The sequence below is a fragment of the Trichechus manatus genome, unplaced genomic scaffold (genome assembly GCF_000243295.1).
Source record: "Trichechus manatus latirostris isolate Lorelei unplaced genomic scaffold, TriManLat1.0 scaffold00114, whole genome shotgun sequence".
Classification (NCBI taxonomy): Eukaryota; Metazoa; Chordata; class Mammalia; order Sirenia; family Trichechidae; genus Trichechus; species Trichechus manatus.
The window spans coordinates 8,055,242-8,068,398 of NW_004444050.1; positions in this window are offsets into that span (position 1 = coordinate 8,055,242).

A 13,157-nucleotide genomic window follows, 5' to 3' on the forward strand; every position below is an offset into this window, starting at 1 on the left:
AAAGGAAAGAATGTATAGGCAACCCCAAAACTGAGGCACTTAACTCTAGTAAAATGGTCAATCTGGATCTGAGCCTAGATTCCATAGTAATGCTTGCTAGCTTCTCTAACATTCAGTGACCACTGTACAGACTTCAAAGCCTGTAACTATAAAACAGTTTCTCTTTGTGGTTAAACCAAGGATAAGGGAGCAATGCTCCTGTGAGGGTCCTGACACCCTTAAGCTTATCAGACATGTCCCGAGCCAACTGCCCCCAAGAAATATATTGTTCCCCTGGCTATTTTTTAAACCAAATGTCCTTGTGAAGAAATACTTTGTAATCATCCTGTGGCCACCTGTCCAGCCTTATAGTAACTACTTCTGCAATCATCCTGTATAACCAAACCCCTTTGGTTCCCTGATTCAAGATATCCCACCTCCTACTACCTTACCTCACCAATCACTAATCATACATTTTGCACTCTTAGCTCCTGATTTTACCACACAACATACTTTTTTTTTTCCCTGTCCTTCTTCAGAACATTTATTTCCACTTTGTGAGATCAGACGTTTCCTTGGTCCAGACTGTTTTCAAACCTTCAATAAGTCTTCTTGTTTTTACTTCAATAGAGAACACATTTATTACTTTTTGACAATAATTTTGTGAAAACACCTATTAGTTTGTATCTAAAAATCTCTTTGGTATTTCATAGCTCTTCAAAAAGGAGTAGCAAAGAATCTGCAGCTGTCTTTAATCTCCAAAGTCAACCCTCTGGTCAAAGAAGATTTACATTCTTTCCACATGCAAAATACATTCACCCCTCCTAAAAGCCACCAGATTCTCATCCTCATGATTATGGCATCAAGCTCAGGTTCAAGGTCTAGATTTCACCATCAAAATTAAGTCCAATTTCAGATAAGGCTCTTTACATGTGGGGTTTTTCAGGTGCAGAGATTTATCTGCCTCATGTCCCTCTTAATTCTCAATATAAAATGGGATGATATAGACAAAATAACCAAAACAGACACTCCTGTTCAAAGAGTAGGGAACTATGGGATATATAAAACTTTAATGAACTATAGAATGCTGAATGCAGTCAAGCACATGACACCCATTCCCCTTGCTCTAGGGGCAGAGAATGATCCTCCATGAGGAAACAATTCTGTTTAACAGGAATTGTTCTCCACAGCCCTTGGCTTTACCATCAGGGTCCTTGGTGTTCTTGTTCTATAAGAAACGGCCTGTGTTGGCCACTGAGAAATTTTCTAAGCCTGTTACCTGAACATAGATGTTTGGGGATCCAGGAGTTAAAAAATATTTTAATTTTGAACTGTTTCTATCATTTTCAGTCCAATCAGTATAGTTCTTTTTAAAATTTTTTATTTTTCCTATGTATCAAATTCAAATCCACTGTATTAGACTAAAGATGTACACATAAATCCTACCAGATAGGCCCCTTTCTACTTCAGGCAGCATTTCATGAAGCTGTAGGACAATACACTTAATATTTTTAGGACCCTTTTTGTTTAGCTGAATGGTTATGGAGGCACCACTTTAAATCTTTCTGAGGTCTTAACAAAGGGTCTTACAGCCACACCCTTGACTTGACATTTACACTGGCAGACCTTGGATTTGATATTTGCCTTAAAACTAATTCTTACTTGGAACACCTTTGGCTGGCTTGAGAAATTGGGGAGAAGAAACAGTTTTATTATTCAACCCAGCAAGTCCAGCACTGGAAATTCCCCAAATTCTTAAAAGCCAAAGAGTTGCTTTTTACCTTATCTTTTTTGATTCGTCATTTTTCATAGTTAGAGAAAGCTAGTTGGCACTTTGAACATTTTGTCTAGAAATCTCCTTATTCAGATTCACAAGTTCATTAAGTACATTGTCTTGCTTACACGTTATTGCAAGTAACAGCTAGCTAACAGATTCACCATATATAAGTTGGTATTCCTTTTCTGCATACTTTAATAAAACTTTCTGAGCAAATTTCTGACTACTTAGCTAGCCTTCACAAGCAGACTGCTTTCTAACCTTTAGTCTTTGGACTTCTGCCTGGTCCAAAAGCCAAATTCCCATGCTTGTACAACATCCCACTTCCAAGTACCAATTTCTATTTTGATTATATATTGCTATACAACAATAGACCTAAAATTTATCAAAAAACCCCAAACCCATTGCCATCATTTCAACTTATAGCAACCCTATAGGATAGAGTAGAATTGCCCCATATGGTTTCCAAGATTGCCACATGTTTCTCAGCAGAGCAGCTGGTGGGTTAGAATTGTTGACCTTTCAGTGTTCAGCCAAGTGCTTAACCACTGCACCACCAGGACTTCTTATGGCTTAAAACAACAATCATGTATTATTTCTCACAATTCTATAGGTTGACTGGGTATACATTGTTTCCACATACAAAATACACACAACTTCTCCCAGGATTCCCAAATTCTCATTCTGCTTCAGCATGAGGTATGGGTTATAGGTGTTAGTTGGGGCTGCAGCTTTCTGGAGGCTCCAGTGGAACTATAATATCTAAGGAGGCTGACCCACATGCCAGGCAGTTGGTGCTGGCTATTAGCAGGGAGCTTAGCTAAGGCTATTGGCCAGGTCACCTTGGTTTTCCTACACCAAACCAAGCCATGTGGCTTAAGCTTCTCACAGCAAGTAGTGAAGATGGAACTTGGAGATTTCCTAAAGTCTCAGGCGTGGAAGTTACACAGCATCACCCCAGCTGCATATTTCTGGTCAAAATAAGTCATAGGGCTAACCCAGATTCAAGAAAAGTGAAGACAGCCTCTAGATCTTGAGTGAAATAGTGGTAAAATAGATCCATCCCAAAAAAACCAAACCAGTTGCCATTGAGTAATTCTGACTCATGACAACCTCATGTATGTGAGACTACAGCTTTGATCCATAGAGTTTTCAATGACTAATTTTTTAGAAGTAGATCACTAGGCCTTTCTTCTGAAGTGTACTTGAATCTTTAACCCTTTGGTTAACAGCCAAACTCGTTTACTGTTTGCATCACCCAGAGATTCCACAGGGATTACATAACTGAATCTTGACTTAGTATGTATTATATAAATATTTTTGAAGGAATGTAGGAAGGAAAGAATAAATGCTGTCATCTCAGTCAAGGATACATTTTCATCTACACTGTCATTTGGAAGACTACTTTTATTTGAAGATGTGTTTTAATGATCCATTCTCTGGGAAGCCTTTTTTTATTCATCTCTCAAATACTGTATTTTTACACAAATAACACGTGTGTTCTATATCAGTTTTCCACCTGAGAATCCTTCCCCCTCAAGGTATTTTCATAAGTGTCCTATGGTAATTTTTATTTACAGCAACATGTAAAAAATTAGCATAGTGTGCTTATGAAAATACCTGGGGGAGGAGGGCATTTGGCAAACATAGAATGTGTGCATTCTTTTCATAAGAATATGGTAATGGTTTTATTTTAATTATTATAATGCTTTTAATGCCCCGTGTTGTACTTGAACAATAAATTTCCCCTGTTATCTTCACTAGAATACAAGAAAATTGAGAAAAACACACTATTTCATTCATAAATTTTTACCAACTACCTGTCACTGTGTGTTTTATTTCTTAATAAATAATTATCGAATATTTGATGCTTTAAATTACTGGACTTCACCACGAGTTAAACATAAATTTACAAAACTGAGTGAAAGAAACTTTGCAAACTTTTTTGAAATAAACTTTTTAGTATTGAACAGTTTTAGATATGCAGAAAAGTTGAGCAGATAGTAGAGAATTCTCTTATAGCCTACATGATTTTCCTCTATTATTTTTACATTTAGTACATTTATTACAATTAAGAACTAACATCAATTAATTATTATTAAAGTCCACACTTTGTTTCCTTAGCTTTTATCTAATGTCCTTTTCTGTTCCACAATCCAGTCCATGATATCACATTCCATTTACTAGTCATGTTTGTTTAGATTACTCAGGCTGACTCAGTTTCTCAGACTTTCCTTGTTTTTGATGACCCTGACAGGTTTGAAGAGTACTGGCAAGTACTTGAAGAATGCCTTTATTGCAATTTTTCTGATGTTTTCTTTATGACTAGAGTGGAGTGGTGTGTTTTTGAATGGAAAGTCACATAATTAAAGTGCCACTTTTGTCACATTGTACCAAGGGTACACACTATCAACGTGCCTTATCAATACTAATGTTAATTTTGATCACCTAACTGAGATTGTATTTGTCAGATTTCATTTCTTCTGTACCAAAAATCTGTATAGTCTCTCTTCATTTAGGTATTTATTCAACCATTTATTTATGTCAGAGAAGACTTATGAATATAATCCAATATTATTTAGATTATTATTTATTTTGTTGCCCAAATTCTTCCAGTTTTAGCTATTAGGATCTGTTTCAATTACGAAAGTTGTCTCAGTTATCTAGTGCTGCTGCAACAGAAATGCTACAAGTGGATGGCTTTAACAAGCAGCAATTTATTCTCTCATGGTTTAGTAGGCTAGAAGTCCAAATTCAGGGAGCCATTTCCAGGGGAAGGCTTTCTCTCTGTGTCGGTTCTGGAGGAATGTCCTTGTCATCAGTCGTCCCCTGGTCTTGGAGCTTCTCAGTGCATGGACACTGAGTCCACAGGGCATGCTCCCCTTCTAGTTCTTCATTCTTGGTGGCATAAGGTCCACCTGTCTCTCTGCTCACTTTCCTCTCTTATATCTCCAAAGAGATTGACTCAAAATACAACCTAATCTTGTAGATTGAATCCTTCCTCATTAACATAACTACCTCTAATCCTGCCTCATTAACACCATAGAGGTAGGATTTACAACACATAGGAAAATCACATCAGATAACAAAATGGGGGACAATCACAATACTGGGAATCATGGCTTAGCCAGGTTGACACACATTTTGGGGGAACACAATTCAATCCATAACAACAGTTATGACAATTATGACAATTGGCTCGTGTTTTCACTTGTATGCTCCTCCATCATTGTGGGATTTTTATTTTACTTTGAGTGCTCCTTTCTTTACTTTCTGGCACTACTAGATGTTTCAGGATCATGTACATTTATTTCTCGACTCCTAGAATCAGTCATTTTTCCAAGGCTCTCTGGTTTCTTTTATTGAAGAATGGTATTAGAAATAAAGATCTGGGTGCTAGGTATGCTCATTGCTACTGGGATATCATTGCTTCCAGACCCTCTCAGCTGACAGAGCAAAATATGTCTATACTAACCCGTGTATATACACATATCTATTAAAAGATGTAACCATCTATATCTAGATTAAGCTAATCATGAGTTCATATGGATGCTTCCTTCTCTAATCCATTATCACATGGATCATTCTAGCCTTCTCCCCTTGTTTACCTATAACCTCTCACTCCAACAGTAATAAACCTGGCTCCAACCATCATCATTCATTGACTTAATTGTTCAATTCAAGTATGAATGTACAGTGATTTCAGAATTGTTAAACTGAACTCCTGTAGGAAATAACTTTATCAAACAGAGTACGATGCTACGTACAATTTTTTTTTTTTTTTGCTTTAGTCTTACAGACTCCATCATTTCCAAAGTTACTTAGGTCAACACCTTATTCCCCATCCCTTTCAGTGATGTTGTTTTATACATTTTTAAAAATCTAAATTCTTTTGTCACATTTTACATTCCATCCTGTGATTCCTCATCTTCTAAATAATGCCTTAAAAGTTTGTATACATTAAAGTTACACTTTGTCCTATAAAGTTCTGTGGATTTTAATATTAAGTATCTTACATCTGGATTTATAATATCATAAAGAATAGTGTTATTGCCCTAAAATATCCTGTATGTCACACCTATTCAACCCTTTTTCCAGCCAAACCCATGATAATTACTGATGTGTTTATCATTTTTATAATTTTGCCTCTTCCAGAATGTCATATAATTTTAATCATATAAACTTTAATCGTTTCAGACTGACTTCTTCCACCTACTATTATTCATTTAGGATTCACCCATGCCCTTTTTTGGTTTGATAGCTCATCTCTTTTCATTGCTGAATGATATTCTGTTGTATGGATGTATTATAATTTATTTATTAACTAATAGAAGGATATTTTGGTTGCTTCCAGTTTTTGGTGATCATAAATAATGCTGCTATAAACAATTGCATGCAAGTTTCTGAGGTTTCTATGTGGACATAAGTTTCAAATCAGTTAGATAAATACCTGAAAACACAATGGCTGGATTGTATGGTAAGACTATATATATATGATACTGGAAAGATATAATTCTATTATTTATTTTAACAATATGTATTTTTTAAATTTTTCTTAGAAATATACTATTACATATATAACAGAAATTTACGCTATCAATATAGTACAAGTTTTGATAATTCAGGTCAACACAAAGAATAAATAAAATTTATCCATAATCTTGTCATTCAGAGATAAATACACTTAAAATTTTGTTGGAGATTCTTTTTTTTATATATACATTTATATTTTTCTGAAAAGAGACCACATGACACTGTTAACTTGAAATTTTGTTTGCACTTATGCAACTCTAATACTTTACAACCGTTAACAGCTGAGTAATGCAATGACCACCATAACTAATATTTAGGAAATAAAGTCAAACTCTTCAGTTTATTCTGTAGTAATCACCCAATTCTTTGAAAATCATTATGCTTTTGTGTCTCCAGCTGTTTGTAAAAATTTGATAATTTTTCTCACCATGAACTGTGGTATAGTAAGATTTTAAAATTTCCATTTACAAGATTATAATAATATTGTGTCAAATTGTAACACGAGATTTTTTAGTTCTAAAAATATTATGGGATAGTCTTTGCTGACATCATCTAAAAGGGACTTATAGTATTACAGCTTAAAGACATTTTATAAAAAAATTTTTTTATAATTATACTTAATTTTTGATTGTATATCTTGATGTTGAAATGGTGTACACACACTAAATATATATATATATATGTTTTTACACACACACACACACACACACACACACACATATTTTGTCCTCTGCCTTCTCTCCTTCCCTCCTTTCTAGTTATAAGAAAGTGATATGAATGAGAAAAATATTAAGCCTACAATAATAATACATAAAAATAAATTTAAAACAGATTGTGCTCACTTGCATTTACAAATAGATACTCTTCGATGGCTTCATTTTAAGTCAATTTTTGGTTATACATTGTCTAAATGTTCTTGCTTTGTGGTGCATTTATGTCAATGTACATATGTTGTTTTACATAATTGCTTATAATTTGCTTTTAAATTAACGAACTGTATTCACTTTAACTTTTTGACTTCAAACATGATGATGATTTAGAAGCCAGTAGTCAGACAAGTCATGAAGCTTGAATAAATAAGAAATCATTTAAAGTAATTATTGTTAATGTCAAACTAAGAACCGTAGAATAACAAACACAAAAACCAAGCCCATTGCCATCAAGTCTATTCTGACTCATTGCAATCCTATCAGCCAGAGTACAACTGCCCCATAGGGTTTCCAAGGTTGTAATCTTTAGGAGAGCAGATTGCCATATCTTTCTCTCGCAGAAAGGCTGGTAGGTTCAAACTGCCAACCTTTAGGTTATGAGCCGAGTGCTTAACCACCGTGACACCAGGACTTCTCATAAATACAAAATAACAAAAATACTCCTGTATAATCTTAGTTCAAACAATTTATAATCGACTTGTAACATAGCACTACATGATATTGTGAGGTTTTCTTTAGTCAATGGAAAATGAGACCATAATGAAGAAAAGAAAAAGGACAACTCAAAATAGTTTACCTCCTCTATGATCAAATGATTGGTGCTACTGCAAAAAAAGTAAGACTCAGTAAAATAATGTAGGGTCTATGGTGAGCGAAACTCCATGATAAACACATACAGAAGAAATATATATCCTCAATGTACAACAATGAAGGGAATTGAAAAATCCAGTTTTTACAATTATAAAATTTAAAAAATTCTGTATTCTAAAGATTCCAAATAAATTCAGTGCCAATGCTGTGAATTATTAATAAATACAAGTACTACTACATTTCTTATGTCTTAGAAAGAATGCTGGTGCCAAGAGACATATGCTGATTTTTTGCTTTGAAAGTGGCATACTTGTATTTCCATTATCATAAATTAAAAACGCACAATGAGGTCAAGAGAGTTTTGACAACAGAGATTGAGTTGTAATAAAGTGAAGAAAAAAGATTAGAATTGTCTGTGACACCACATCTGCATCACTTCTGAATACGCAAAACATATATTTCTTTTAAAATTCAGACGAGTACTATTATTCACTTCACTTTAAAGCAGAACTTTTTTAAGTATGATATTCAGAGCAAATACCAGTGTCACCAATTTTACTGGAAAAAATGCAAAATATGAACCCAATTGCAGGAAATATGCAATGCGTATATATGAGTAATGCATAAGTCCAATTACATTACTAAATCTGAATCATTGGAGGTAAGATCTGAATATCAATATTTTTAATCAGCACATCTAAATTCTTTTTTAAAAATTCTAAAGTTTTCTAAAATTTGAATAAAATATATTAATAGATTGACATCCACATACTCACCATTTGCCTAGTTTGAGAATCTAAACTTTAACCTCTTACTTCTGAAAAATCTAAATGAGAATTCAGATAATTCTAGAAATTGTGACACTTACCGAGTTGTTGATGCCATCTATACTCTCATTATTCAGTAACAGTTATAAGACTCTCTCTCTGACAAGATGTCCTTTGCATTCAACATGAATATCATAACAGAAGACAATTAGGATTTTAAAGAAGTGCTTTGAAATATATAATCAAAGAGAAGGCAAAAGGGTAGAACTATGAATGATGATAAAAGTTAATGGGAAACAAACATAACAGTAGATGGACTTAACAAAGGGAAACACTGGTTCTTTGAACACTATTTTTCCTTGCTCTGATGAAAAAAAGACACAAAGTAAATATAGCTGTAGCTGTATGATTGCATTGGCGTTCAAGTAATGCAGTGAGAATCTGTGGAACCAATAATCAGATTATATGGAAGAGGAGGGGGAAGTGAAAGTGAATCTGATATTTCGAACTGTTTCTCCCTGTTGAGATGATGCTGATTCCTCTAATGAAAGTGGCAGGTGAAATGCTAAGGTAAATGGAACCTTTAGCAGGTTTATGGGGATGGAGTTTAGAATTTGCCAAGGATGAGAGGCCCCAGTAAACTTCCCAGGATTTCAAGTGGGAACCCAAAGGGCTAGTCTCCAGGAATAAAGTTAATATCAAAATCAAGACACCCACAGAAAAATCGTATTACTTTCAGATTAGATTATTAAGGTGATTCACCCTTAGACTACCTGCCCACAGTTAGAACAACAAAAACAAAACATTCTGTGGTAAGATAACAAATATAAAATTATATATCAAATATAAAAAAAAATCAACTGTCTAGCACTTATGAAAATCTAGTAAGAATTACAGAAAATCTTACTTGGAAAATAAATATTTTTAAGATAAAATTATTAAGACAAAATTTAAAATGCCCAAGTAAATTCCAGAACACTTAATTGTGCTCATGAGGAACCTGTGCATAGATCGAGAGGCAGTCATTTAAACACAGCAAGGGAATAATGCGTGCTTTAAAGTCAGGAAAGGTGTGTGTCAGGGTTGTATGCTTTTGCCATACTTATTTAATCTGTATGTCGAGCAAATAATCTGAGAAGTTGGACTATATGAAGAAGAACAGGGCATCAGGACTGGGGAAAGACTCAACAACCTGCGATATGCAGATGACACAACCTTGCTTACTGAAAGTGAAGAAGACTTGAAGCACTTACTAATGAAGATCAAAGACCACAGCCTTCAGTATGGATTACACCTCAGCTTAAAACAGAAATCCTCATAACTGAACCAATAAGCAACATAATGATAAACAGAGAAAAGACTGAAGTTGTCAAGGATTTCATTTTACTTGGATCCACAATCAACTCCCATGGAAGTAGCAGTCAAGAAACCAAATGATGTATTGTGTTGGACAAATCTGCTGCAAAAGATCTCTTTAATGTGTTAAAAAGCAAAAATGTCACTTTGAGGATTAAGATGTGCTTGGTCCAAGCCATGGTATTTTCAATTGCCTCATATGCATGGATGTGAAACCTGGACAATGAATACGGAAGATGGAAGAAGAACTGGTGCATTTGAAATATAGTGTTGGTGAAGAATATTGAATATAACATGGACTGCCAGAAGAACGAATAAATCTGTCTTGGAAGAAGTACAGCCATAATGCTCATTAGAAGCAAGGATGGCAAGACTTCATCTCATTTACCTTGGACAGGTTATCAGAAACGACCAGTCCCTGGAGAAGGACATCATGCTTGGTAGAGTAAAGGGTCAGTAAAAAAGAGGAAGACTCTTAACTAGATGGAGTGACACAGCGGCTGCAACAATGGACTCAAGCATGACAACGATTGTGAAAATGGCCCAGGACTGGGCAGTGTTTCATTCTGTTGTACACAGGGTAGCTATGAGTTGGAACCACCTCGATGGCACCTAACGACAACAGCAAGAAGTAAATGGAAGGGTATACTGTGTTTATTCATTTTAAAAAATAACATTTTAAGTATATCAATTTTCTCCTCATTGGCCTAAATATTCAGTGTAATCTCAATTAAAATGCTAGTAGGTTCTTTTGTGGAAATACACAAGCTTCTTCTAAATGTTGTTTGTAAATGCAAAAGACCAAGAGTAAGGAGGACAATCATGAAGACGGATGAAATGGAAGAATTTTCATTGCGAAACATCAACACTCATTATAAAGCCACAGTAACTTAGTGTGACACTGGTCCCAAAATAGACAAATGGACCAATGAAATACAATAAACAATCCAGAAGCAAATCCAAAAATTGGGTGGAGGGAGTTTTGACAACGACTTCAGTACCAATGAGTGAAGAGGAGATAAGAAGCATCTGTAATTTATGCCCCATACCTAAAGCACTTTTGAAAATACAAAGCATGCACACTCACTACCAGGACAGTATTGTGATTCACTTTTGCAAATGTGCACTCAGAGCAATGGGGGGAATATTACTCTTTTGGATATCCACAGGGAAATAAGTGACTCTGCATTTATTATTCTACAAAAATATCTGTACATGATGGAGTGTGGATCTAAATGTGAGAGGTACAATAGAGCTTAGAAGAGTGATTTATTGACCTAGGATTGGGAAAAGATTTTTTCAAAGGATGCAGAAGGCACTTACCGTAATGCAAAATATTGACCAATTGGAACACATACGAATAGAATCTTCTCTTCATATAAATCCACCAAAAAAAAAGAAAACAAAAGGAAAAACAAAACTAAGCCAGGGAGTGAGAGAAAATATTTTTGATGTATATACCCAATGAAAGAGTCATATCCAGAAAATATAAAGAACAAGAAATCAATAATAAAAAGGCACAAAATTAAAAAATAAAATGTGCAAACTACTTGCATAAACAATAAAATGTGCAAACTACTTACATTACCCACACATAATAGTGTTCAGCATTATTTTTCATCAGGAAAATGCAAATTTTAACCTCATTAAGATACACACACCAAAATGATGAACATAAATATTGATAAACCAGGTTTTGATGAGAACAGGAAACATAAAATGTTCATAAATTGCTTGTAATGTAAATTGGTACAAGAACTTTGGAAAATGACTTTCTGTAATTTCTTAAATGTGTTTTGATCTAAACATTACATTTCTTGCTATGTACCCAACATAACTGTATGCATACGTGCACCAAGAATATTCATAGCAGTACTACATATTACCACTCCAAACTAGAACAAAACCTAACAACATGTCCTAATATAGAATGGATAAGAAATACACGGTATGTTCATAAATTGGAATACTACATAGCAAAGAGAACCAACAAACAACAGGTAAATGCAAAAACATGGATGAATTTCACAAATGTAATTTTGAATGAAAGCATCAAAACACAAAATAATCAATGTTTTATAGATCTTCATATTTTTTGGGTTATGATCAAGCAATTATTTTTGTATAAATAATGTTAAGTACACCTACTCCTCACTTATCACCTATCTCATTATCCAGCATTTTGCATTTGTTACAATAGCAAAAAAATCTACCATCTGACTATTCCGCACATTAACGACGTACATCAGGCAGTAACGAATGCTGACACAAACGACAAGAGTAATGCTGGCTGTGATGGCCAAGGTTATGTGTCAATTTGGCTGGGCCATGATTCTTAGTTTGACAATTACATAATGATATAATTTGGCAGTTCTGTAATGATGAAATTTGGCAGTTATGTAATCATGTAGTCATCCTTCAGTTTTGTGATCCAATGTGGTCGTCCTCCATTTTTGCATAACACTGATTTTTGTACGACATCCTACTCTTTGGAACCTAACCATGTTGATAAATGAGGAGTGGGTATAGTTTAGAGTTGTCGTTTTAGCCTTACTGTGATCTCATAGACAAAATTAAATTTCAGTCATTTCACCTAAGATACTACAGGATAATCAACATGTAAAATTATTTAATATTTCTACATATTTTATAATTTTTCTGGCTACTGATTTCTAAACTACACTCATGATGTTTGAAGGCAAAAAGTTAATGTGAATCTCGTGTTAATTTAGAAGCAAATTAGAAGCAATAAAGAAAAGCAACATATGCACACTGACCTAGGTGTACCACAAATCAAAGAACTTTAGAAGATATATTACAGAAAATTGACTATTAAAATGATGCCATCAGGGAGTAATTATTTCTAAATACAAATAAGCACTTCCTATTAAAATTTCATACACTACTAATATACATTGTGCTTTATTTGGATAACCCATATTCCTCATAATTTATCAAAAAATAAAACAATAATATTTTGTGAACAGATACTTTTTTTTTATTTTTAATTGTACTTCAGGTGAAGGCTTACAGAGCAAATAGTTTCTCATGAAAAAGTAGTACACATGTTGTTTTATGACATTGGTTAACAACCACACAACATATCAACCCTCTAACTTCTCAACCTCTTTTTTTTTTTTTGGTGAAAATACACATAGCCAAAGATACACCATTTCAAAAATTTCTACATGCACAGTTCAGTGACATTGACTACGCTCTTCCAAT